This window comes from Tachypleus tridentatus, chromosome 6 (assembly GCF_004210375.1).
Source record: "Tachypleus tridentatus isolate NWPU-2018 chromosome 6, ASM421037v1, whole genome shotgun sequence".
NCBI lineage: Eukaryota > Metazoa > Arthropoda > Merostomata > Xiphosura > Limulidae > Tachypleus > Tachypleus tridentatus.
The window spans coordinates 49,027,076-49,050,965 of record NC_134830.1 but is presented as its reverse complement, the minus strand read 5'-3'; the positions used below and the strand labels follow the sequence as shown (position 1 = coordinate 49,050,965).

The window sequence follows — 23,890 nt, the reverse complement described above, 5'->3', positions numbered from 1 at the left end:
GGCCACGCCTACTTCCACACCATGAAACAGCTCGGTTAAACTTTGCTGAGAAGCACCAAACATGGGACGCAGAAAAGTGGACAAAGGTTTTGTTCGCTCATGAAAAAAATTTAACCTGGATGGTCCAGATGGCTTCCAACGTTACTGGCATGATAAGGATATCCCACCGGAAACATTTTCTACACGATACAGTGGAGGAAGTTCCATCATGATCTGGGGTGCTTTCTCCTTACATGGAACAATTGAGCTTCAGGTTATACAGGGACGTCAAACAGAAGCTGGCTACATTGGCATGTTGGAGAGAGCATCCTTATTGACTGAAGGCCCTCGCTTGTGGGGAAATGACTGGATCTTTCAGCAGGACAACGCTGAAATCCACAATACTCGCAGGACAAAGGACTTTTTCATGGCGAATAACGTGATTCTTTTGGACTATCCAGCGTGTTCGTCCGAACTGAACCCCATTGAAAATGTTTGAGGGTGGATGGCAAGGGAAGTCTATAGAAATGGACGTCAATTCCAAACATTGCATTATCTTTGTGAAGCCATCTTCACCACTTGGAATAGCATTCTAGCCAGCTTTCTGCAAACCCTTATATCGACCATGCCAAAGCGAATGTTTGAAGTTATTCGCAATGACGGCCGTACAACTCACTACTGAGACCTCTTGTTGGGCATTTCCTACCCTGTTTAGAACTTCTTTTTGGTATTGTCTTAAACTTTTGCCCAGCTAGTATTTAGGCTAATTTCGTAGTGTTCACATTTTTCCTATTAAATGCTAAAAAAGTTTTTTATTTTTATTTTCCCTTTTCTTATTATAATCTTTCAAAGCTCTACTCAAATAAGTGGTTGAGTCTAACAACGCAAAATGCATATTTTTTTCTTTACGTTCATTGACCTTAAGATTTTGGCCAGCTGTGTATGTATCAAAACGTACAGTATTATAATTAAAGGTGTTATCAAATTATATCTGTTAGGCTTATTTACACAAGTTAAAAAAGGTACATCTGTTTTTTTGGTTTTTTTTACAATAACCTTTTATATGGATGGAAATACTAACGGTAAATACTCATCAGAGAAAAATATCATGATTTTTATTTTCCTTCCAAGTATTCAAATTTCAAAGAACAAACCTTTAGGAAGTTTTTGGCGTCCTCTACTTGAATATTTGAAACAACAACAGCGTCTGGCGCGAGGCTTTCTTTAACTGTACTGTAGTATTCTGAAAATGGGAAATTAGGGCATCGACTATTCCGGGCAGATAGACGAATGATGAGCTATAAAAAAGTTCTCTTTTTAATTTTGATAAATGAAGTGGAACGTCCGGTTAATAAAGTAAACAGTTTTAATCAAAAGTGTACTCCTTGTGTGAAAGGAATTTGGGAGTGTTGCCCGCGTTCAACCACTGACAGAACCTTGTTTCTAACTACTAAGAACTTTCACTGTAAATAATAAATAATATTGTAAATATTTAATGTTTAAATTTCAAGAATCTTAAACGTTTAAGTATAATATTTCATAAGTTACGTGAAGAAGAATAGGTGTAATAACTATAATAACAACAACAGTGAGTAACATCGATTGGTTAATCTTTTGTTCTATTGAAAATGTTAAATATTTAGTTCTGGTAAAAAATAACCATAATGACAACAACAGTTGGTAACATCGATTTGTTTGTCTTTTGTTCTATTGGAAAAGTTAAATATTATATTCTGGTAACGGAAAGACACACAATGTGTCAGAAAATCATCTTCTAGGGCAAGATTAATTCAACCAGAATGAGAACCCTCATACAAAGTTAATTTAACCAAAATGAGAACATTCATGAATTTAATTCAACCAGAATGAGAACCCTTTATGAGGTTTATTCAACCAGAATGTGGATAAGTAATTTAGACACAAGATTGTAAATGAAGTTTTCAAAGAATTATTGTTTATAATCCAGAGGAACTCTCTTATCCCAAGATTATCAATAAATTAATAAACTTCCAGTTTCACACCATAAATCGGTATTTAACATATTTTCTTTGTAAGAAAAACCCTTTATTCAAGGTGCTGCGAACTCGTATATAGCACGAGCTGGTGTCATCAGTGCAGCACAGGGTTTACAGGTTCACGTAGTTTTTAATTTCTGAAAATGATTTATACCCAACCAAGAAATGGCATTTTCGCCATTTCATTTATTTATTTTTTATTATATTTCTACAACTTTCGTAAAAGTTTCCGTGAAGTTTCGTACACGAGTAGCATATTAACACGTGCTGTTAACGGCCCCCTTGAGACCGTGGCCTGAAATATACGAATAAATTGTGATACATGAATAACTTGGCCTCAAGAAATAAATTGATCCATATTTGAATCTCAAACCAAGATGGCCTTTGTTCGTATAGACATCTTACAAATTTGTTTTAATTTAATAATTCATTCTATGATCCTCACAACGCTGAGGGTCATCGTGTTGAGCAATTTCGCTAATAACTTTTTTGAGAGTGCTATTGAAAGGTTTAACTTTTCTTAACTGGAGAATATGTATATATATAATAGACTTAAATCTAAAATAAAATGTTAAACTAGGTTATGTATTGTTTTAGCATAACTGATAGCAATATTTTAGGACACTACTTTTGGATGGTTTAACTCTTTGTTGCCTGTAGAGCTTAAAATATTTTTCTGTAATGAAAAGGAAGTCAGCTTTTGAAAGACGAAACGCTGTTAGAACGGAAGTGACTTCCTGTGTTCTTGCAGGTCCATAACTTACCCCAGCTTCGGCTTTTCGACGGGTATCAATCCTGTTCGTTGCCACCACTAGAAAATGATGAACGGGTTTATTTTCGACTTCTAGTTTAGTCGTGGATACGATATTACCCTGTGAAAAGAGACAGGTAGAAATTAATACGATACTAAACGGATTCCGCTATCCAGGAATGTCTATCTTGATCCTTTATCGACTGGAATAATCAATAAGTCTTGCAGAGTTGAATATAATCATATATCTTACAAGTAATGCTTTGAAATGATAGATGTATGCGTCTACGGTTCTACCCTCTCGGTGTCTTTCAAATAGCAAACATTATTTTTAATATTACCAAAAAGATCCATATTCCATTGGCTTTTAAAACACTTTATTAAAGTGTTTGTAGATACATGAATTTAATGTTCCCAAGGTTACTACCAAATTGTTTGTAGATCCATGATTTTAGTGTTTTCAACATTGCTACCAAATTGTTCATAGATACATGACTTTAATGTTCCCATGGTTACTACCAAACTGTTTGTTGATCCATGACTTTAGTGTTTTCAACATTGCTACCAATTTGTTCATAGATACATGACTTTAATGTTCCCAAGGTTACTACCAAATTGTTTGTAAGTCTATGACTTTAACACATGCAAGGGTACTAATAACAGTACTGTCAGTATATAATCTATTACTGCCACAGACGTCCAAAATGGCGGACAAGTACATCTTATAACCAGATTTAAATTAAAAGGCACAATATCACTAACTCCCGAATATCGTGCTGAAAGCAGTTTGTTTATAATATTTTATTATGTAGTCACCTGAGTATGCTAGTTAAAACGAAAAAAACCATAGTTCTTTAGCAACATTAAACAGTCAAATCTTGACACTGAACGTTAAAACAAACAAGAATTCATTATGGTGTAATACACAGACCCCAACTGTAGTGAATGACACATAAGTAACTCTGTAATTTGAGGGTTAATTCTTTCTTCAGTTAGTGAACCCAGTTTACCGTTTCATGATCGATGGTGAACTCTTTCACCCGTTCTCCACTAGGTTTCGTGATGTTGTACCAAACCGGATTTCCATTCGGTGCCACCGCCTTAACTGTCATGACGCTCTCCCCGGGTTGCAAGGTGTCATCAATTTCTTTGTAGTATTGAACTTTGGTAAACACAGGCGTTGGTTCGTTAAGACTGTCTTTGTATACTTCAACTGTGATCTGTGTGGAACTGTACAAAGTACACGGTGCATTAAAATTGTAACTCGATTGTTCCCACTTTCATGGGAGGGATAACAAGTAAAAAAAACCGGTTAATATGCTTACTAAACTAGACTTTAAACCAACCTACTCAAAACAAGCCCTCTTAAATGACGGTCTAAAGACTAGTCCCACTACATTAAAACCTAAGATCGATACTTTTTGAATCAAGTTATGATATGGTTACCTATAAACCTCTAAAACTTGTCATTATTTGAAACAGAAAAACAAAGTTCAACAAGTAATAATCTTAGAAATACGTAATAGAAAATGTTTATTGTCACCAAAAACATTCAAGCTTCGTGATTTGGAAGCTAGGACATTTAATAGAATTTGTAAGCAAATACTTTAACTTTTTTCTAGAAGCACGATTTTTTTGTTTACAGATTTTTAAAGCTGTTATTGAATCTCCAGAGGGATGGGCCAATGTTTCATTAAAACTTAACAACAGATAAGAATGGGGCTTTTTAACTTCAACTGAAGGTATTGCACAAGTGGAGTAAACAGCTGGGTCAAAGGTCCTTAAAATTAGGTAAATATGTCTAATATTGAGCTACTGGCCAGAGGGGAAGCAGCTAGAAAAACCTGCTGTACCCATCAAGTGTTTCACCAGGCCTATTTAGTCGAGCTGTGAGACTGATTGTCTCTTTTTATGGTACACTTACAATTGAAACTGCCGAACACGTTTAGTGGCATTACGTCTCAAACTCCAGACCCTTCAGCCTGCTACTCTAAAGCCTGAGATATGTCCGGTCCAAACTTAACCGTATCTTTGCATTGAAATACATATTTTAAAATTAGTTTCTAGGTTACAAAAGGTAAAAAAATTTCTAACTCATTTTAAATAACCACGTAATATTTATATGAAAACAAACACATCAAAGTTAGCTCTCATATTGAAATCTCTAAATAAAAGTGACATATATACATATGTACTTCATTTAATGCATGTCTAGCCAGCTTAAGCTAGTTTAAGAAATACGACACCTGGTGGAAACAGAAACACCTGTACGGCAAAGTTGTTTGCGTAAAATACAATAAGTAAGAAGCCTCAGAGCCTGTTCTATACATTCTAAGACAAAGAAAACAATAACATATAATATTATCATTGAGTCTGATAGTGTTCTTCAATGTTTTGTAAGTTTGCTAAATGAGAGTCCCACTGAGAGACAGTGGATAGCCAGATGTGTCTTTGATATATATATATATATATAAACACAAGCCAACAGGGAAGTTATTTTTCGGGTATCTTTTTAATGAACGTAAATTACATATATTTTCTAGAAAGATCTTTTAATTTTAAAGAATGTTCCAAAGTGAAGCTTGAAGAGAAACATTCCCATTATATAAGTCTAATTCTGTGTTTTATTTATTTAATACTTTCATTCATGTTTCTTTAGTTATTATTAAACACAAACATTCATATGTGTTCTCCCCCTACAAGAGCATCGAAACCTAGGTTTTTAGTGTTATATGTTTAGAGATCCACGTCTTAGCCACTGAGGACTGATCATTCGTATTTCAAATTTCTGCACTGATGAGCAAGGAATTACAAGGATAATTAATTTTTGTATAATTATTAGAGCATTGTTTAAGTAATCATCACGTTTAGTACAAAACTCATGACAGTGCATATAAAAAGTTCAATAATTAATGAAATATCTGATAAGAAACCTGTTGAGAGGTGCAGGAGAGCTGTTGAAATTATCTTTGGTTGACCTACCTGTTGAGAGGTGCAGGAGAGCTGTTGAAATTACCTTTGGTTGACCTACCTGTTGAGAGGTGCAGGAGAGCTGTTGAAATTATCTTTGATTGACCTACCTGTTGAGAGGTGCAGGAGAGCTGTTGAAATTATCTTTGGTTGACCTACCTGTTGAGAGGTGCAGGAGAGCTGTTGAAATTACCTTTGGTTGACCTACCTGTTGAGAGGTGCAGAAGAGCTGTTGAAATTATCTTTGATTGACCTACCTGTTGAGAGGTGCAGGAGAGCTGTTGAAATTATCTTTGGTTGACCTACCTGTTGAGAGGTGCAGGAGAGTTGTTGAACTTATTTTTGGTTGACCTACCTGTTGTGTGGTATAGGAGAGCTGTCGAAATTATCTCTGGTTGACCTACCTGCTGAGAAGTACAGGAGAGTTGTTGAAATTATCTTTGGTTGGCCTACCTGTTAAGAGGTGCAGGAGAGCTGTTGAAATTATCTTTGGTTGACCTACCTGCTGAGAGGTATAGGAGAGCTGTCAAAGGCTAAAATGTTCATTGTTTCGATGACAGGGGAAAGAGGCTGGGTCGGTGTGATCTGACCAGTTTTAGAGTCTATACTAAAGAGAGGATTAGCTGGAGAAATATCATAAAACACTTTATTGTTTCCGTTTACTTCACTGTCCATATCTACAGCTTCTACTCTGTAAATGACCTCAGAGACTGAAGTTGATAAAGGCACTCGCAGGAAGTGAGGGAGTGAAAGGAACACAGGAGGATTATCATTGACGTCATTCACTGTGATCTGAAATATATGAAAACATTCACAATACCGTATAAGTATCAGCATTGTTACAAAATGATAATGTGACAAAATTAAAAATAAAAATGGTAATATTCTTATTTTTGATGTGTTTTCTAATATTTCAAAGAAACTCACAGTATTGGTATTATGTGGCTGAAAACATTATAAGGCTATAGCTTCCTTCAGAAAGAATATTCAAACTATATTCCTAAAAGCTACATATATGTTGATTCTTTAACCGATTTATCCACAAGTTAAAACTTTAATGTCTATGAATATTTTGATTAATATGAACATGGAACAATAATTTTACTGAAACAAGACTCGTTTAACACTTAGACAACCAACTATCATATCACTTACTGGTTACCTTCAACAAACTGTTACATGGTTTTCTGTTTAACAGAATGTTATGACTTACTATTTATCTTTAACAGAATGTTACATTACTAACTTTTTATCTTAAGTAGGCTTTATACAAAATTGTAAAATCACTAACAGTTTTATTTCTTAACATTAGGTACAAAAAATATTATATTCTTCGAAGTGAAAGGTTTTAAATCAAAAGACCCCCTGTACATCTTATATCTTCGATTTTTATCGTCATTAGTAATGTCACCACGTCACAAGTTCCCAAACAAGCAGCGGAAATAAATAAACAAAATAAGTTTAGTGTTTTATACAACTTTGTTGTGCTATGTTACGATCATGGGTGTAATTTAAAATTATTTTACCTGAATCACTGCCGTTGTAAACTGAGGTTCATCTGCTTTGTCCCTCGCTTCCACCACTAACTCCACGTATTTGATGTCTTCATAATCTAAGGGACTGGCTAGAATAATCCTGCCACTCTTACTATCTATCTTGAAGGATTGTCTGCGCGTGGCACGAGTTATCCGGTACTCAACTGTCCCAGCCTTGCCTTGGTCGGGGTCTGTTGCCCGAACAGTCAACAAAACTACATCTTTTACGTTTTCGTCGACGGATACCGAGTAAAAAAAAGAGTCAAATTCTGGCTGGTTGTTTCGAATGTTGGAGATTCGTACGACCAAAGACGTTTTCCCAATATTGGACCCGACTCCGTGGTCCTGAGCAAACACCTCCAGTTCAAAGGAAGTGTTTTTCTGAGCATAGGTCGGTAAGGCGGACGCCAATCGAACAAGACCGCTTTGTGGGTCGATTTCGAAGAGACCGTGCGAGTTTTTAATCCAATAAGTCACTTCTCCGTTGTTATCCATATCAGGATCGAATGCTCGGATTTCAATAAGGGACCTTCCTGCTTTGGATTCTTGAGGGATGCTGATCGCATATTGAGATTTCTCAAATTGTGGAGAGTTGTCGTTTTCATCTTCAACTTGGACAGTAACAGGGGCTCTGGCCTCAAACTTCCCATCGGTAACCACGACAGAAAAACGATAGATCGCTCTGTGTTCCCGATCTAAACTCTCTTTAGTACACAGTTGCCCCAACTTCGAATCTATAACAAATGGTACTCCTTTCGTGGCGAGAGCATATTTAACATCATCTATAGAGTCTCCACTATCTGCAGGAACCTAAACAGAGACATAAAGGTGTGGAAGATGAACTGATATATTCTAAAATAATACACACTCCATTATAAGTAACTACAATCAAGCCACGTGGTAATTTTTTAAACAACTAAAACATGACTGAAATAGGGCAAACAAACAAACCACCCAAGAAAGGTTACAACAATTTCTTGGAAGAATACCGAAAAAAACGCAGTAGTAATGTAACTGCTAATGACTTGCAGCAAATACTATACAAATTGAAACTAACTACGACGTATAAGCAATGTAATATAAAATAGGCTAACTTTCAGAGAGCACTAGCACTCTCTATGCAATACAAAAAATGATCGCCACTATTGCCATAATACATAAACACAGATGAAGTTTCCACACTCACAGCCACCATAAGGGTAACCAAAAAACATTATCGACCCACCCCTTACAGGGTATTTGAAAGATGATTAAGTTGCCACAAACCAATACTACTCACTAATCACTCAAATGTCAATGTTACAAATTCGGCCAGTAGAGCAAATCAAGCTAATAAAAGGTAACATTACAAATTGAGACTTACTGCAACTATAAGATTTGTTTCCAACTCCCCCTTTTTTTTAAACAAAATTTATAATGTATTATACAAGTTACCAGCTTGGTAACAAACAAAAATCAATAAATGTAACAAGAATTTTAACATTTTCTTTTACAATAATAATATTTTTTTTACAATTTACAAGATTGCTACGTATTTAATAACAAATACAAAACGAATAAATCAAACAAATTTCAACATTTTCCTTTTACAATAATTATAACAATAATCAATTGTTACATCCCATCAATATATAGATTCCACAGTATAGGACCCAAACTAGATCCCTGTGGAATCCCTTTATTATATTCCTTAGTTATACTTTATATAAAAACTTCTCTATTTTGAATGAAATCAATAATCACTTTTTTAACTTCAAGGGTATTCTTAGATTATTCAAATGTTTTATTAAAATCACGTTATCCACCGAGTTAAAAGCATTTTTAGAATCCAAGTAAATTAATAATGTAATACACTTATTGTTTATACTTTCATAAACATATTCTTCAAGTTTCTATAATGTATGTATAGTAGATCTTTTATTTCTAAAACCATATTGTACATCATCAATTAACTTATATTTCTCCATAAAATAAGTCAATCTATATTTCAAAAGTTTATCGAATATTTTACCCCAAATGGGCAAAAGACATATTGGTCTATAACTACTCGGAATCATTTTATCTTTTCCTTTTTTATGGATGAGAGTCACCTTAGCCTTTTTCCAAATTAACGGTAAAATACCATTATTATAACAAAAATTAAATATTGTGATAAACCAACTTTTATTAGCAAAATATATTTCTTTTATTATAGGCAATTTTAAATTATCACATCGAGGAGCTTTATTATCCTCCTCTCCCCCATGACTTTATTAATTTCATACGAGGTCTGTTCAAAAAATACGCAGATTGTTGGAATTGCGCGACTCCAGTTGGTTCCAGGGGAATCCGCTTGCTGTCGCTAGGTTCGCACAGATCAGCTGATTACGACGCCATTTCCCGATTGCAGATATCTTCATTTGTGTATTAGCTACGCGGTTTTAAGTGAAGTGCGATTTTTACGTTTGGCGGATTTCAGAAGGAATGACCTGTAGGAGCAACGACTTGCTGTGAAATTTTGTGTTAAACTTAGAAAATCTGCGACTAAAACTTTTGCTATGCTTAACACGGCTTACGGTGATGTTGCTATGAAGCGTACGGCATGTTTCAAGTGGCATGAACGTTTTAAGGATGGTCGACAGTCCATTGAAGATGATGAGCGTCCTGGACGTCCTTCCACGTCAACTGACGACCCACACGTCGACAAAATCAACATCCTGGTGCGAGCAAATCGACGTCTGACTGTCAGGAAACTTGCTGAAGAGTGTGGGATATCAGTTGGATCTTATTACGAGATTTTGACCGAAAAATTGAAGATGCACCGCATTGCTGCGAAATGTGTGCCTCAGAACTCGTGAGTTTTTGGCCAAACACTCGATCACTGTTCTTCCCCACCCCCTCTACTCACCTGACCTTGCTCCTTGCGATTTTTTCTTGTTCCCCAAACTCAAAAGACCCTTGAAAGGAAGAAGATTTGAGACGATTCCCGAGATTAAGGCAAATGCGACGAAGGAGCTGGAGGACATTACAAAAGAAGCGTACCAGGACTGTTTCAACAAGTGGAAACACCGTTGGGATAAGTGTGTGCGTTGGGGAGGAGAGTACTTTGAAGGGGTCCCAGACCTGTAACTTCTAAATAAAGTACATTTTGTTTTATGACGTCAGTCCGCGTATTTTTTTGAACAGCCCTCGTACTCTGTAATACTATCTTCATTTATATTCACATCAATATCATTATTATTCTGTATTTCATCGCAAAAACCTATTCCAGAGACCACTTGATCATAATTCACCCATGGAAAGTGATAATTAAGAATTTCATTTATCGCTTCATTTTATTTTTGGTGATATTCCCATCTTTATCTTTTATTTCGTTAATTTGTAGACATTTCTTCTTTTTATCCATGATAGTTTTATATGGTATACCAAAAATATTATTACCAGTTATACTTGTAATATAATTTCTTAAAGCTTCTTTTTCAGTGGGCCTGGCATGGCCAAGCGCGTAAGGCGTGCGACTCGTAATCCGAGGGTCGCGCTAAAACATGCTCGCCCTCCCAGCCGTGGGGCGTGTAATGTGACAGTCAATCCTACTATTTGTTGGTAAAAGAGTAGCCCAAGAGTTGGCGGTGGGTGGTGATGACTAGCTGTCTTCCCTCTAGCCTTACACTGCTAAATTAGGGACAGCTAGCGCAGATAGCCCTCGAGTAGCTTTGTGCGAAATTCCAAAACAAACAAAATCTTTTTCAGTGAAAATAATTAATCTTTTATATTTTGCTTGTTGTGTCTTGTATTCCAATTAATAATACTGTTTTAAATTAACGTCTTTAGTCTTTTGAAATCTTCTCCTTAAAACTCTCACTTTACTCCTGAAGATCTTTAGCTTGGTATTCCACCAATAAGCTTGTTTATATCCAAAATTATTTATATTATTCTTATTCCTTAAATTATTTAAACAAATTTCTTTAACTTTATTTGTAATTTTTATTAAATAATTTTCAATATTATCTTTGTGGAGTATCTCATCTTTAATCTCATTTATATATTCTCCTATTTCTACTTTCAAATCCAACCAATTGAATCTATTTATATTTATAAATTCATTATTATTTATTTATACATTAAAATTTGAAAATTTCAATTCTATCATATTATGATCACTATTAGTAATTTGATCTGTAACTTCAAAATGAATATCAAATTCATTATTATACTTTATCATTGCCAAGTCAATCCAACTTTCCCCTCTAATTGAGGAGAAAGTTGGTATCGAGTCCGAATTATTAAGTAATATAATTTCATTTAAATCCATAAAGTTGGTAACTGAAAACCCCCTATCATCAAGTGGCCTCTGGCCCCAAGCTTCTGACTTAGCACTGAAATCACCTAAAATTAAAATACTTTCATTATTATACTTCCTAATAAAATTTTGTAACATATCCATGACTCCAGACGGGGAGCAGTAAATACTAATCACAATCATAACAAAATTTTCATAAGTAATTCTAATACCAACTAAATTCTTTGTAAAATATAAAACATAATAATTAATGTTTTTGTTATTAATGATAATCCCTGCCTTAGGGACATCACAACAAAAAACAATTCTCATACTTTCAGAGAAATGAGTTATACTTCCCTCAAAATAATACGGTTCACTTATGAAAATAATATCCATATTTCTTTGTAGGATATCTTGGTTTAACTGCAGATTGGCTGCTCGGACCACTGCCAAATTAATATAAGTCACAAAAAGAAAATAATTTATAACACTAGCCATGATCAATACGTGAAATTAATCGATCCATTTCTTTAAGATAAATCCTACATTCATGATTCTTATAAGAATGATTCACATCAAATTGCGTATTAAATTTCTTATTATAATTATAACAATTTGTAAAATATAAAGATTTTTCACAATCTTTATATTACTGCCCCTCTTGTCCACATTTTAAACAGGTAGTAATATTTTTACAATATTTAGCAAAATGCCCAAATTGTCCACAATTGTAACAAATTCTGGGTCTTACATATTCTTTGGATCCATATCTTCCCCAATTTAATTTAATTTTATTAACTTCTAACAATTTTCTATATTTATGCGGTTCAATTGTAACAATATAATTGAAACCTCTGAATGTTTTAAATTTCTTATTGACAATAATTAAATCATTTTCTTCAAATATTTCTGAATTTCGTTCCTTGATATTAATACCAAATTCTTGATCACTCATATCGTCATCTACATTATAAATAATAATTTGTGGATGTCTCTTTTTACGTATATTAACACCAAAGTTTTCTTCCAAGTCTTTTATTTTTAATAGTGCATCTTTAAGTAAATGAATCTCTTCTTTCTTTTCTATTTCCACCAAGATGCCACCTTTAGCTATATTTCTTACTGCATTTATCCCTATCTCCAATTCTTTGGACTAATATCTGAAAGATTGCTAATCTCCTTCTGTTCTAAGATTTCCTCTCCTTTTCCTGTTTCTATATCATCTGCTTTGTGTTCTTCTTCCTTTTCGTCCTCTACCTTTATCTCACTACTTTCTTCCTCCCTTTTCTTCGTTTTTACCTTCTTTATCTTCTTCATTACTTCCTTACTAGTGATAGCTTTTCCACTATCACCCATCATTCTTTATTGCAATTCACTCTCTGAATACTCCTTTAGCCGTTTATTAGTATTTCGACGTTTCCCAGCCAGGACCAACGAGGAGGTAGGAGTACTGCCAGGAGTTTCTTTAAATCAACAATTTGTATGAACAGGATAGACTCTGGGCAATTGTCCTGTTTAAATAAAGGTTGGCGACGTAATGCTTCCACTAATCTTTATTAACCCAGGCTCCTGGCCCCACCATGAGGGTAAAACGAAGAACCATTTCTTTTATTATTTATTTGTTTGTTTGTTTTGGAATTTCGCACAAAGCTACTCGAGGGCTATCTGTGCTAGCCGTCCCTAATTTAGCAGTGTAAGACTAGATTAAAGGCAGCTAGTCATCACCACCCACCGCCAACTCTTGGGCTACTCTTTTACCAACGAATAGTGGGATTGACCGTCACATTATACACCCCCACGGCTGGGAGGGCGAGCATGTTTAGCGCGACGGGGATGCAAACCCGCGACCCTCGGATTACGAGTCGCACGCCTTACGCGCTTGGCCATGCCAGGCCTAACTTTAAGTCGACATTATTACATGGGTGTCTACCGTGCAATGTTACACAAGAGATGTTAAACCTGTAAGTTAATGTAGAAAATGGATAAACGTTCTGATAAACACAACCAAAAGCAGTTGAAAAACACTAATTTCATAAACTGCTCTACGAAAAATATTATTTACTTTATCCAATGTTGAAAATGTAATTTTCAGTATGTAGGTCAAACAAAAACAACTGCACGGGAACGTTTTAATTACAATAAAACAATAATAAAAACAAACAAAACACGTTAACATGCCTGGACACTCTATTGAAGACATTAAACTTTATGGGTATAGAGACAAGTTTTAGATCCAACAAAAACAGGGAAATTAAAAAGCTTATTGGATAGCACTGATAACTACTGTAACACCAAGCAGTATCAACCTAATCCTGGTGTTGTTGACCTTCGCAAGTCTGTGAAAAGATTTCCAAAACTAAATTCATGATTGAGACGTAATTTACGTTATTAGTATTGCTTTTCATTAAAAATCTCTCTATATATACTGGTTTGATTTCCCATATATTGAGCTACATTATTATTTTCTCTATTTCCCACCGCGTTCTGCCATATTTAAATTTAAATTTTATTTTTATTGTTTATTTTTATTTTATCTTTATATAAATTAGTTACTAACTCTTATAACTATTATGAACTTAACACACCCCTTTGATACAAACTAAACCTGACACAAAAAGCTCAAAGTTATGATTGGCTACTTCTCGAGGCCAACTCATGTTGAACATTCGGTTTACATGACATCAACATCTGAGCCTATATATTTCATTTCACTCATTAAACATAACCCTTTATTATCCTGAAGAAAAATGGTCAACTATTTGAAAGCACTCGAGTTTTGGGTCTCTTAATGCGGTGATTATTGTGTAACACATGTTGTTGATTGAAGCTGTACCTGTAATAAACAGTGTTAAGTATATAATACTTAGCTTGTTACTAGTTGATTATTGTGTAACACATGTTGCTGAATGAAGCTGTACCTCTAAGAAACAGTGTCCAGCAGGTAAGTTTTCAGGAAATGAAACTGAATAAGCTGGTTTGGAAAACACTGGCGGGTGATCGTTGATGTCCATGATGTCTATAGTTACTGTAGCTAATCCAAACAGCGGACTGGTGTGAGCTGAAGAAGAAAGATAAGAAACTTAACTGACTTATCCTTAAGTACATTAAATGAAAATAAAACATTTTACCGGTGTCTATATGTTGTTGTGTAAAACATTAACCATGTTTTATAGTGATATATAGATTGCTCCTGGCTTGTGCCTAGTTGTGAGGACAACGTTTTCAATTCTGTGATAAAGAATACTCTTGAATACAAAATGTCGTATCCAAGACTAGGGTACGTAGGTAACTAGATGTTACTATACAAAGTAAAACTGATTACTGGAAGAGATTAGACTAGATATGATTTAGACGTAATCGAATTTATTATTAAAAAAAAAAAGAATATTAATCTAAACACGGGATAAAAATACCATTCTATACACTGTCATATTCTAACTAACAATACACACCGAATAATACGTAATTATTGATAAATGTTACAATATAATAAAAATACCATTCTATACACTGTCATATCTCTAACAATACACACCGAATAATACGTAATTATTGATAAATGTTACAATATAATGTTAGCTAATATATATCTTTATGCAAAAATAGAGAATATATTTCTAAAATTTAGTACAAATATTTTTGGGTGTAATATTATGTAAATGCACTTCCAGTCTAGATTGCGTTTAAACATGTCAACACTTAAAATATGAACCACGTGTCCCCACCAGACATCTTGAAGCGTATATCTTTATAACAACCTGCAATATTTTCCATTGGATAATTTAGGTAGTAAGTACATAGTAGATACACAGGAAGTTCGAACAATATATCTTATATGGTAAATTATTTAGGTAATTTCTTATTTTCGCTATGTCTTCTTAGTGAAAACTCCAATCAAAGTTTATTAATAAAGACTACTGTTTTTTTTTTTAATTTCCCACAGAGCTACACAAGGGCTAACTGCGCTAGCCATCCGTACTTTAGCAGTGCATGACTAGAGAGAGAAGGCAGCTGGTCATCACAACCCACTGCCAACTTTTGGGCTACTCTTTTACAAACGAATAGTGGAATTGACCATCACGTATAATATACCCACAGCTGAAAGGGCAAGCAAGTTTGGTGTGACAGGGATTCGAACCCGTGGCCCTCAGATTACCAGTCAAGTGCCCTAACCACCTAGCCATACCTAACCAGGATTACTGGCTTTGGCCTAACATAGCGTGATGACGTCTATCAGATGAAAATTACACAATCAAAATTATAAATTTAAAAATCTCCAATGAATACATGAAATATACCACGTCTTCAAACTTGAAATAATCTCTGAACTGAATAATAACAGATTCATCCTTCAGGACACGTCGTGCTTTCACATTTCGCCTAACTTTTGTATAAACTTGCACATAAAGCACGTGGTTTCATTAAACAGACTAAAAGACTATTAAATTAAGTCCTTTTTCAAATCCCAAGAAATTTACTAGACGTGTACGTATTTAATTTAATACTGTTTACATTCAAGTGAGGTTGACTAACTATCCATGTGTTATTCATCATGTTTATAACATTAACACAAATTTACTATTATTTACCAGCTTATTAGAAATAATAATCTTTGATAGATATTTTCCCAACTATTATGGGTGTTTGTTAATACATAATCAGTTGATTATCATACAGGTTACGGAATAAAACCAGATGGCACTATACAAAGAAAAGAAGCATTATATACCATCACTCAACACAGCTTAAATAATAACAAACTGAGAACGGATCTAACCATGTTATATATCATAATAGCGACATCTGTTGGACAACTGGTTTCTTATGTCAGGGTTAAGGTGAAACATATTATTATATTTAAATGATAAAATCACATTACACAAAAAACAGAGAAAACAAGATAGCTACGAAAAACGTACAATCTTTTGCTTGTATTAATAACACGTAGCTGTTTTTTCTGTCGTAATCCAAGGTGTGTGCTAAGGACCTGTTTACTAGAATCTTGCCAGTTACTGGGTCCATATAGAAAATCTTTTCTTCATTCCCACTTGTTATACTGTAGGTGATCGTATTGTTTTGAAGGTCCCTGTCAGTGGCTGCCACCTGGTACAAACAACATACGTGTGGTTACATGTACATATCATTTTAAAACAATTACCTACCTAAGAAGATGTATGATTTTCACTTGTTGAACGTGTTTTATACAGTGTCTTGGGTTACTTGTACAGATCAACCAAACAAGAAAGGCATGGAAATTTAGTTTATTCTTATTTAACACAAGGGGAAAGTGGAACATACACGAAAAATTATACAAACTATTTCTCATTTCTTTTTTTAACACAAGGGGAAAGTGGAACATACACGAGAAATTATACAAACTATTTCTCATTTCTTTTATTTAACACAAGGAGAAAGTGGAACATACACGAGAAATTATACAAACTATTTCTCATTTCTTTTATTTAACACAAGGGGAAAGTGGAACATACACGAAAAATTATACAAACTATTTCTCATTTCTTTTATTTAACACAAGGGGAAAGTGGAACATACACGAGAAATTATACAAACTATTTCTCATTTCCTTTATTTAACACAAGGGGAAAGTTGAACACACACGAGAAATTATACAAACTATTTCTCATTTCTTTTATTTAACACAAGGGGAAAGTGGAACATACACGAAAAATTATACAAACTATTTCTCATTTCTTTTATTTAACACAAGGGAAAGTGGAACATACACGAGAAATTATACAAACTATTTCTCATTTCCTTTATTTAACACAAGGGGAAAGTGGAACATACACGAGAAATTATACAAACTATTTCTCATTTCTTTATTTAACACAAGGGGAAAGTGGAACATACACGAGAAATTATACAAACTATTTCTCATTTCTTTTATTTAACACAAGGGGAAAGTGGAACATACACGAGAAATTATACAAACTATTTCTCATTTCTTTTATTTAACACAAGGGGAAAGTGGAACATACACGAGAAATTATACAAACTATTTCTCATTTCCTTTATTTAACACAAGGGGAAAGTGGAACATACACGAGAAATTATACAAACTATTTCTCATTTCCTTTATTTAACACAAGGGAAAGTGGAACATACACGAGAAATTATACAAACTATTTCTCATTTCCTTTATTTAACACAAGGGAAAGTGGAACATACACGAGAAATTATACAAACTATTTCTCATTTCTTTTATTTAACACAAGGGGAAAGTGGAACATACACGAGAAATTATACAAACTATTTCTCATTTCTTTTATTTAACACAAGGGGAAAGTGGAACATACACGAGAAATTATACAAACTATTTCTCATTTCTTTTATTTAACACAAGGGAAAGTGGAACATACACGAGAAATTATACAAACTATTTCTCATTTCTTTTATTTAACACAAGGGGAAAGTGGAACATACACGAGAAATTATACAAACTATTTCTCATTTCTTTTATTTAACACAAGGGGAAAGTGGAACATACACGAGAAATTATACAAACTATTTCTCATTTCCTTTATTTAACACAAGGGGAAAGTGGAACATACACGAGAAATTATACAAACTATTTCTCATTTCTTTTATTTAACACAAGGGGAAAGTGGAACATACACGAGAAATTATACAAACTATTTCTCATTTCTTTTATTTAACACAAGGGAAAGTGGAACATACACGAGAAATTATACAAACTATTTCTCATTTCTTTTATTTTTTATTTAACACAAGGGGAAAGTGGAACATACACGAGAAATTATACAAACTATTTCTCATTTCTTTTATTTAACACAAGGGGAAAGTGGAACATACACGAGAAATTATACAAACTATTTCTCATTTCTTTAGTTAACACAAGGGGAAAGTGGAACATACACGAGAAATTATACAAACTATTTCTCATTTCTTTAGTTAACACAAGGGGAAAGTGGAACATACACGAGAAATTATACAAACTATTTCTCATTTCTTTAGTTAACACAAGGGAAAGTGGAACATACACGAGAAATTATACAAACTATTTCTCATTTCTTTATTTAACACAAGGGGAAAGTGGGAAATTATACAAACTATTTCTCATTTCTTTATTTAACACAAAGTGGAACATACACGAGAAATTATACAAACTATTTCTCATTTCTTTATTTAACACAAGGGGAAAGTGGAACATACACGAGAAATTATACAAACTATTTCTCATTTCTTTTATTTAACACAAGGGGAAAGTGGAACATACACGAGAAATTATACAAACTATTTCTCATTTCTTTAGTTAACACAAGGGGAAAGTGGAACATACACGAGAAATTATACAAACTATTTCTCATTTCTTTTATTTAACACAAGGGGAAAGTGGAACATACACGAGAAATTATACAAACTATTTCTCATTTCTTTTATTTAACACAAGGGGAAAGTGGAACATACACGAGAAATTATACAAACTATTTCTCATTTCCTTTATTTAACACAAGGGGAAAGTGGAACATACACGAGAAATTATACAAACTATTTCTCATTTCTTTAGTTAACACAAGGGGAAAGTGGAACATACACGAGAAATTATACAAACTATTTCTCATTTCTTTTATTTAACACAAGGGGAAAGTGAAACATACACGAGAAATTATACAAACTATTTCTCATTTCTTTATTTAACACAAGGGGAAAGTGGAACATACACGAGAAATTATACAAACTATTTCTCATTTCTTTTATTTAACACAAGGGGAAAGTGGAACATACACGAGAAATTATACAAACTATTTCTCATTTCTTTTATTTAACACAAGGGGAAAGTGGAACATACACGAGAAATTATACAAACTATTTCTCATTTCTTTTATTTAACACAAGGGGAAAGTGGAACATACACGAGAAATTATACAAACTATTTCACATTTCTTTTATTTAACACAAGGAGAAAGTGGAACATACACGAGAAATTATACAAACTATTTCTCATTTCTTTTATTTAACACAAGGGGAAAGTGGAACAGACACGAGAAATTATACAAACTATTTCTCATTTCTTTTATTTAACACAAGGGGAAAGTGGAACATACACGAGAAATTATACAAACTATTTCTCATTTCTTTTATTTAACACAAAAGGAAAGTGGAACATACACGAGAAATTATACAAATTATTTCTCATTTCTTTTGTTTCACCAAATTTTCACTCACTTCTCAATGAAATCTCGAGTAACTCAAAATATTTCAAAGTTAAGATTCAATAAGCGAGATGTAGATGTAAATTACACATAATACAACATACCTAACAATATAACACAACATACCTGGCACTATCACAACACAACAATCCTAACAATATTATAATACTACATACCTAACACGATCATAACACAACATACTTAACAATAATTACAACAGAACACACCTAACATTCTCATAACACAACATAACTAAACCTCTCATAACAGAACATGCCTAAAATTATTAAAACACAACATACCTAACACTATCGTAACAGAATATACCTCACAATATTACAACACAACATACCTAACACTATCATAACAGAATATACCTAACAATATCATAACACAACATACTTAACACTGTCTATAAGACAGAGTACAAATGTATAATTTACCGACCCTAGACAAAAAAGAACTACACACTGTCAGAGCCATCAAAACTTTCCACTACATTAATATTCCAGTAAGATAGAGTGTAGGTAGAGATGTGTGACTTTCTTCACACCAATTACACTGATTTTACTTTGGTATGATAGAATAACAAGGATAAACAAATTTGTTTGCATGTCATTTATAGGGGCTGATGAACAAACAACATACTTTTACTGAAATGTAATTCACTCATAAAGCTGATTACAAAACTGTTCTGTAATCTTTAGGTTTGGAGCTACAAAAATACATCACTTAAAAACTTTGTTTGTTTTTAAATTTTGCGCAAAGCTACCCGAGATCTATCTGCGCTAGCTGTCCCTAATTTAGCAGTGTAAGGCTAGAGGGAAGACAGCTAGTCATCACCACCCACCGCCAACTCTTGGGCTACTCTTTTACCAACGAATAGTGGGATTGACCGAAACATTATAATGCCCCCAAAGCTGAAAGAGCGAGCATGTTTGGTGTGAGGGGGATTCGAACCTGCAACCCTCAGACTACGAGTCGAACGCCTTAACCCACCTGGCCATGCCGGGTCCACTTAAAAAATACCCAGCGTTCAGAACTACTGGCGACTTAATGATAGAAAGCTGGTCTAAAGCTTCCATGAGTTTCAAAACACGACAGTTCCAACTTATACACTGAAAACAGAACTACAAATAGATTTTACAGTAAGCGATTCGAACAATCAAATCTGTAAACACATCAGTATACTTTCATGATAAAAAAGTCGGATAATTAAATCTGTAAACAAGTCAGTAAATTTTACGGGTAGAAAAGTTCAACAATCAAATCAGTAGACAAGAACGAAATCACTGCGACTACAAACAGAAGAGTTCTGTGAAAAATGTGAGCAGTGAGATTCATCATTTGTTCTGCACGCTTGTCTGGAAAAGTCACTTACTTTTTTATTTGGGTGAAAATTCGTTGAAACAGTGAAATTTTTATTCATTCCATAAACAAGTATGTGGGGAGTTGGATAGTTTTATTATAAGTACTATAACCTTCAGTTTTGCTCAACCAATACAATAAAATAGTGATTTAAAAGGCGATTTTTATGATCGCCATATTGTTTCATTTTGATCCCTACCACTAAATACTACTGTATTTGACGATTTTAAAACATTTTGTGGTGTTAAAACTTGATATATTACTATAGCTAACTATATTAAGTATATATCTTTCCTCACCTATCTTTATATAACTAAAAATATATTGTTATACTTTATTTAAGATGTTGCCAAATTCATCAAACGTAAACTTGTAAATAAGCCAAAATACAAATCAACTTGATACTTTGTTTTACCATTCATTAGGCCCACAGCACACAAAGAAACTTACACACCTGAACGACAACCTTATCTGTCTCGTCTTTCTCTTTTAAAAATCCTCGGTAATTTTTCTGGCTGAAAACTGGGGCGTAGTCGTTTGCCTCGCGGATAAAGACGTTCACCTTTATGCCCAGACTGTTGTTTTGAGGCATACCGTCGTCTGTTGCCCGAACTATAAAACTGTATTGTGATCTCGAGGCTAGGGCAGACTTCACAAATATTCGGCCAGTATTTTCCACAATCCCGAAAAAATCTACACAAAAATGTATATAAACATGAGTGTCGCCAAGTTGTGTTATTTTAGAAGATTCGTTTCCATTGAATAGTTAATGATTGTATAAGTTTGTATATATATACATATATGTAAAAGTGCAATTAATATCACGTAAGTGGATTATAAACAGGTTATATTGAAATAACCTTTGATTGAGGTTTTAAAACAAAGTCAGTACCGTTTGTTTACTAATTATTTATAAGCTACATGTACGCTATAGTTATATATATATTATTTTTTTAATAACCATTTTTCAACACTGTTGTATAAGACAGACATTTGAACCTCTCAGTTTAAGAATGTTTCTAGGGGTATACTGGTGTCAACAAACGATCATAATATTCTGAAACGTGTTAAGTTCGTTCATGATAAATGAAACCGTGAGGAATTTATAATAGCCAGAACGTAATGTTACACTAGGAAGTTTGTCTGTTGAGTACAATGTAGAAAGGTATGGAACTTGTCTGGTCAGTATGGTGTAAATGGGAATCGTACTTGTCTGGTCAGTATAGTGTAGAAGGGAATCGTACTTGTCTGATCAGTCGGTGTAAATAGTAAGCCCGATCGCCCTGTGTTGACAAACTCTGGCCATTCACTTCGTTTAAGTACGTTCAGTTTATGCTAAGGATGTTTATCTACTGTCCAAAGGGGTCAGCGTTTAGCCCCCAAACCCTGCCTCCGTTTGTCTTTGTTCCTCATAAAACAACTTCACGTGAAAACTAACCGACCGAAATTCGCATCAGTTTTGTTAACTGACACATCCAGTTAGTAATAACAAATGTGCTATTTTGTGCTATAAAACTTGTAATGTCAGTCTTTGATCAAGTCCTTACTTGAAGTGTTAAAATATAACACACTGTCTTGTGAACTGAGATTCTCTTTCTGAAAATATATGACTGTCTCGGACCCGCTGATACTTAATATAACAAGATTTCCCCTATTTTATGAGAGAAGTCAACATTTTCACTCACGTTTATAGACATATTACTTGTGATAGCGTTCTTGAAAAAACGCGATTCTTGCTGCATAAAAGCGCGGGTTGTACAGCAGCACCACCTGGCTTGATGCACACTTTCTGATAGGGTTAAAAGAAAGCTGTTGATTTGTACTGTTTGTCCATAGTTTATATAAGCGACGTTTTTGTGAAAATTAATTTCTTTTAAAGATTCTACTCCTGTATTTCTTGCAAGTTAACTCCTGTATTTCTTGCCAGTTAACTCCTGTATTTCTTGCTGGTTACCTCCTGTATTTCTTACCAGTTAACTCCTGTATTTCTTGCTAGTTAACTCCTGTATTTCTTGCTGGTTACCTCCTGTATTTCTTACCAGTTAACTCCTGTATTTCTTGTTAGTTAACTCCTGTATTTCTTACTAGTTAACTCCTGTATTTCTTGCTAGTTAACTCCTGTATTTCTTACCAGTTAACTCCTGTATTTCTTACTAGTTAACTCCTGTATTTCGTACTAGTTAACTCCTGTATTTCTTGCTAGTTAACTCCTGTATTTCGTACTAGTTAACTCCTGTATTTCTTACCAGTTAACTCCTGTATTTCTTGTTAGTTAACTCCTGTATTTCTTACTAGTTATCTCCTGTATTTCTTGCTAGTTAACTCCTGTATTTCTTACTAGTTACTTCTGTATTCTTTCCTGCTTAATTCCTGTATTTCTTGCTAGTTAACTCCTGTATTTCTTGCTAGTTAACTCCTGTATTTCTTACTAGTTACTTCTGCATTCTTTCCTGCTTAATTCCTGTATTTCTTGCTAGTTAACTCCTGTATTTCTTACTAGTTACTTCTGCATTCTTTCCTGCTTAATTCCTGTATTTCTTGCTAGTTAACTCCTGTATTTCTTGCTAGTTAACTCCTGTATTTCTTACTAGTTACTTCTGTATTCTTTCCTGCTTAATTTCTGTATTTCTTGCTAGTTAACTCCTGTATTTCTTGTTAGTTAACTCCTGTATTTCTTACTAGTTACTTCTGTATTCTTTCCTGCTTAATTCCTGTATTTCTTGCTAGTTAACTCCTGTATTTCTTGCTAGTCAACTCCTGTATTTCTTACTAGTTACTTCTGTATTCTTTCCTGCTTAATTCCTGTATTTCTTGCT

General features: G+C 33.9%; 1 pseudogene across 1 annotated transcript in view; it reads right to left on the bottom strand.

Annotated features, from left to right (window-relative positions):
* Positions 1 to 23,890, bottom strand: part of LOC143252442 (protocadherin Fat 4-like) — a 149,011-nt pseudogene that overhangs the window by 57,540 nt on the left and 67,581 nt on the right. The window contains exons 26-33 of the transcript XR_013028998.1: positions 21,529 to 21,767; positions 16,431 to 16,614; positions 14,430 to 14,569; positions 7,242 to 8,060; positions 6,218 to 6,507; positions 3,756 to 3,975; positions 2,759 to 2,866; positions 1,134 to 1,277 (exon numbers count right to left, since the gene is read on the bottom strand). The product of XR_013028998.1 is annotated as a protocadherin Fat 4-like (transcript). The remainder of the gene's footprint in view (positions 1 to 1,133; positions 1,278 to 2,758; positions 2,867 to 3,755; positions 3,976 to 6,217; positions 6,508 to 7,241; positions 8,061 to 14,429; positions 14,570 to 16,430; positions 16,615 to 21,528; positions 21,768 to 23,890) is intronic.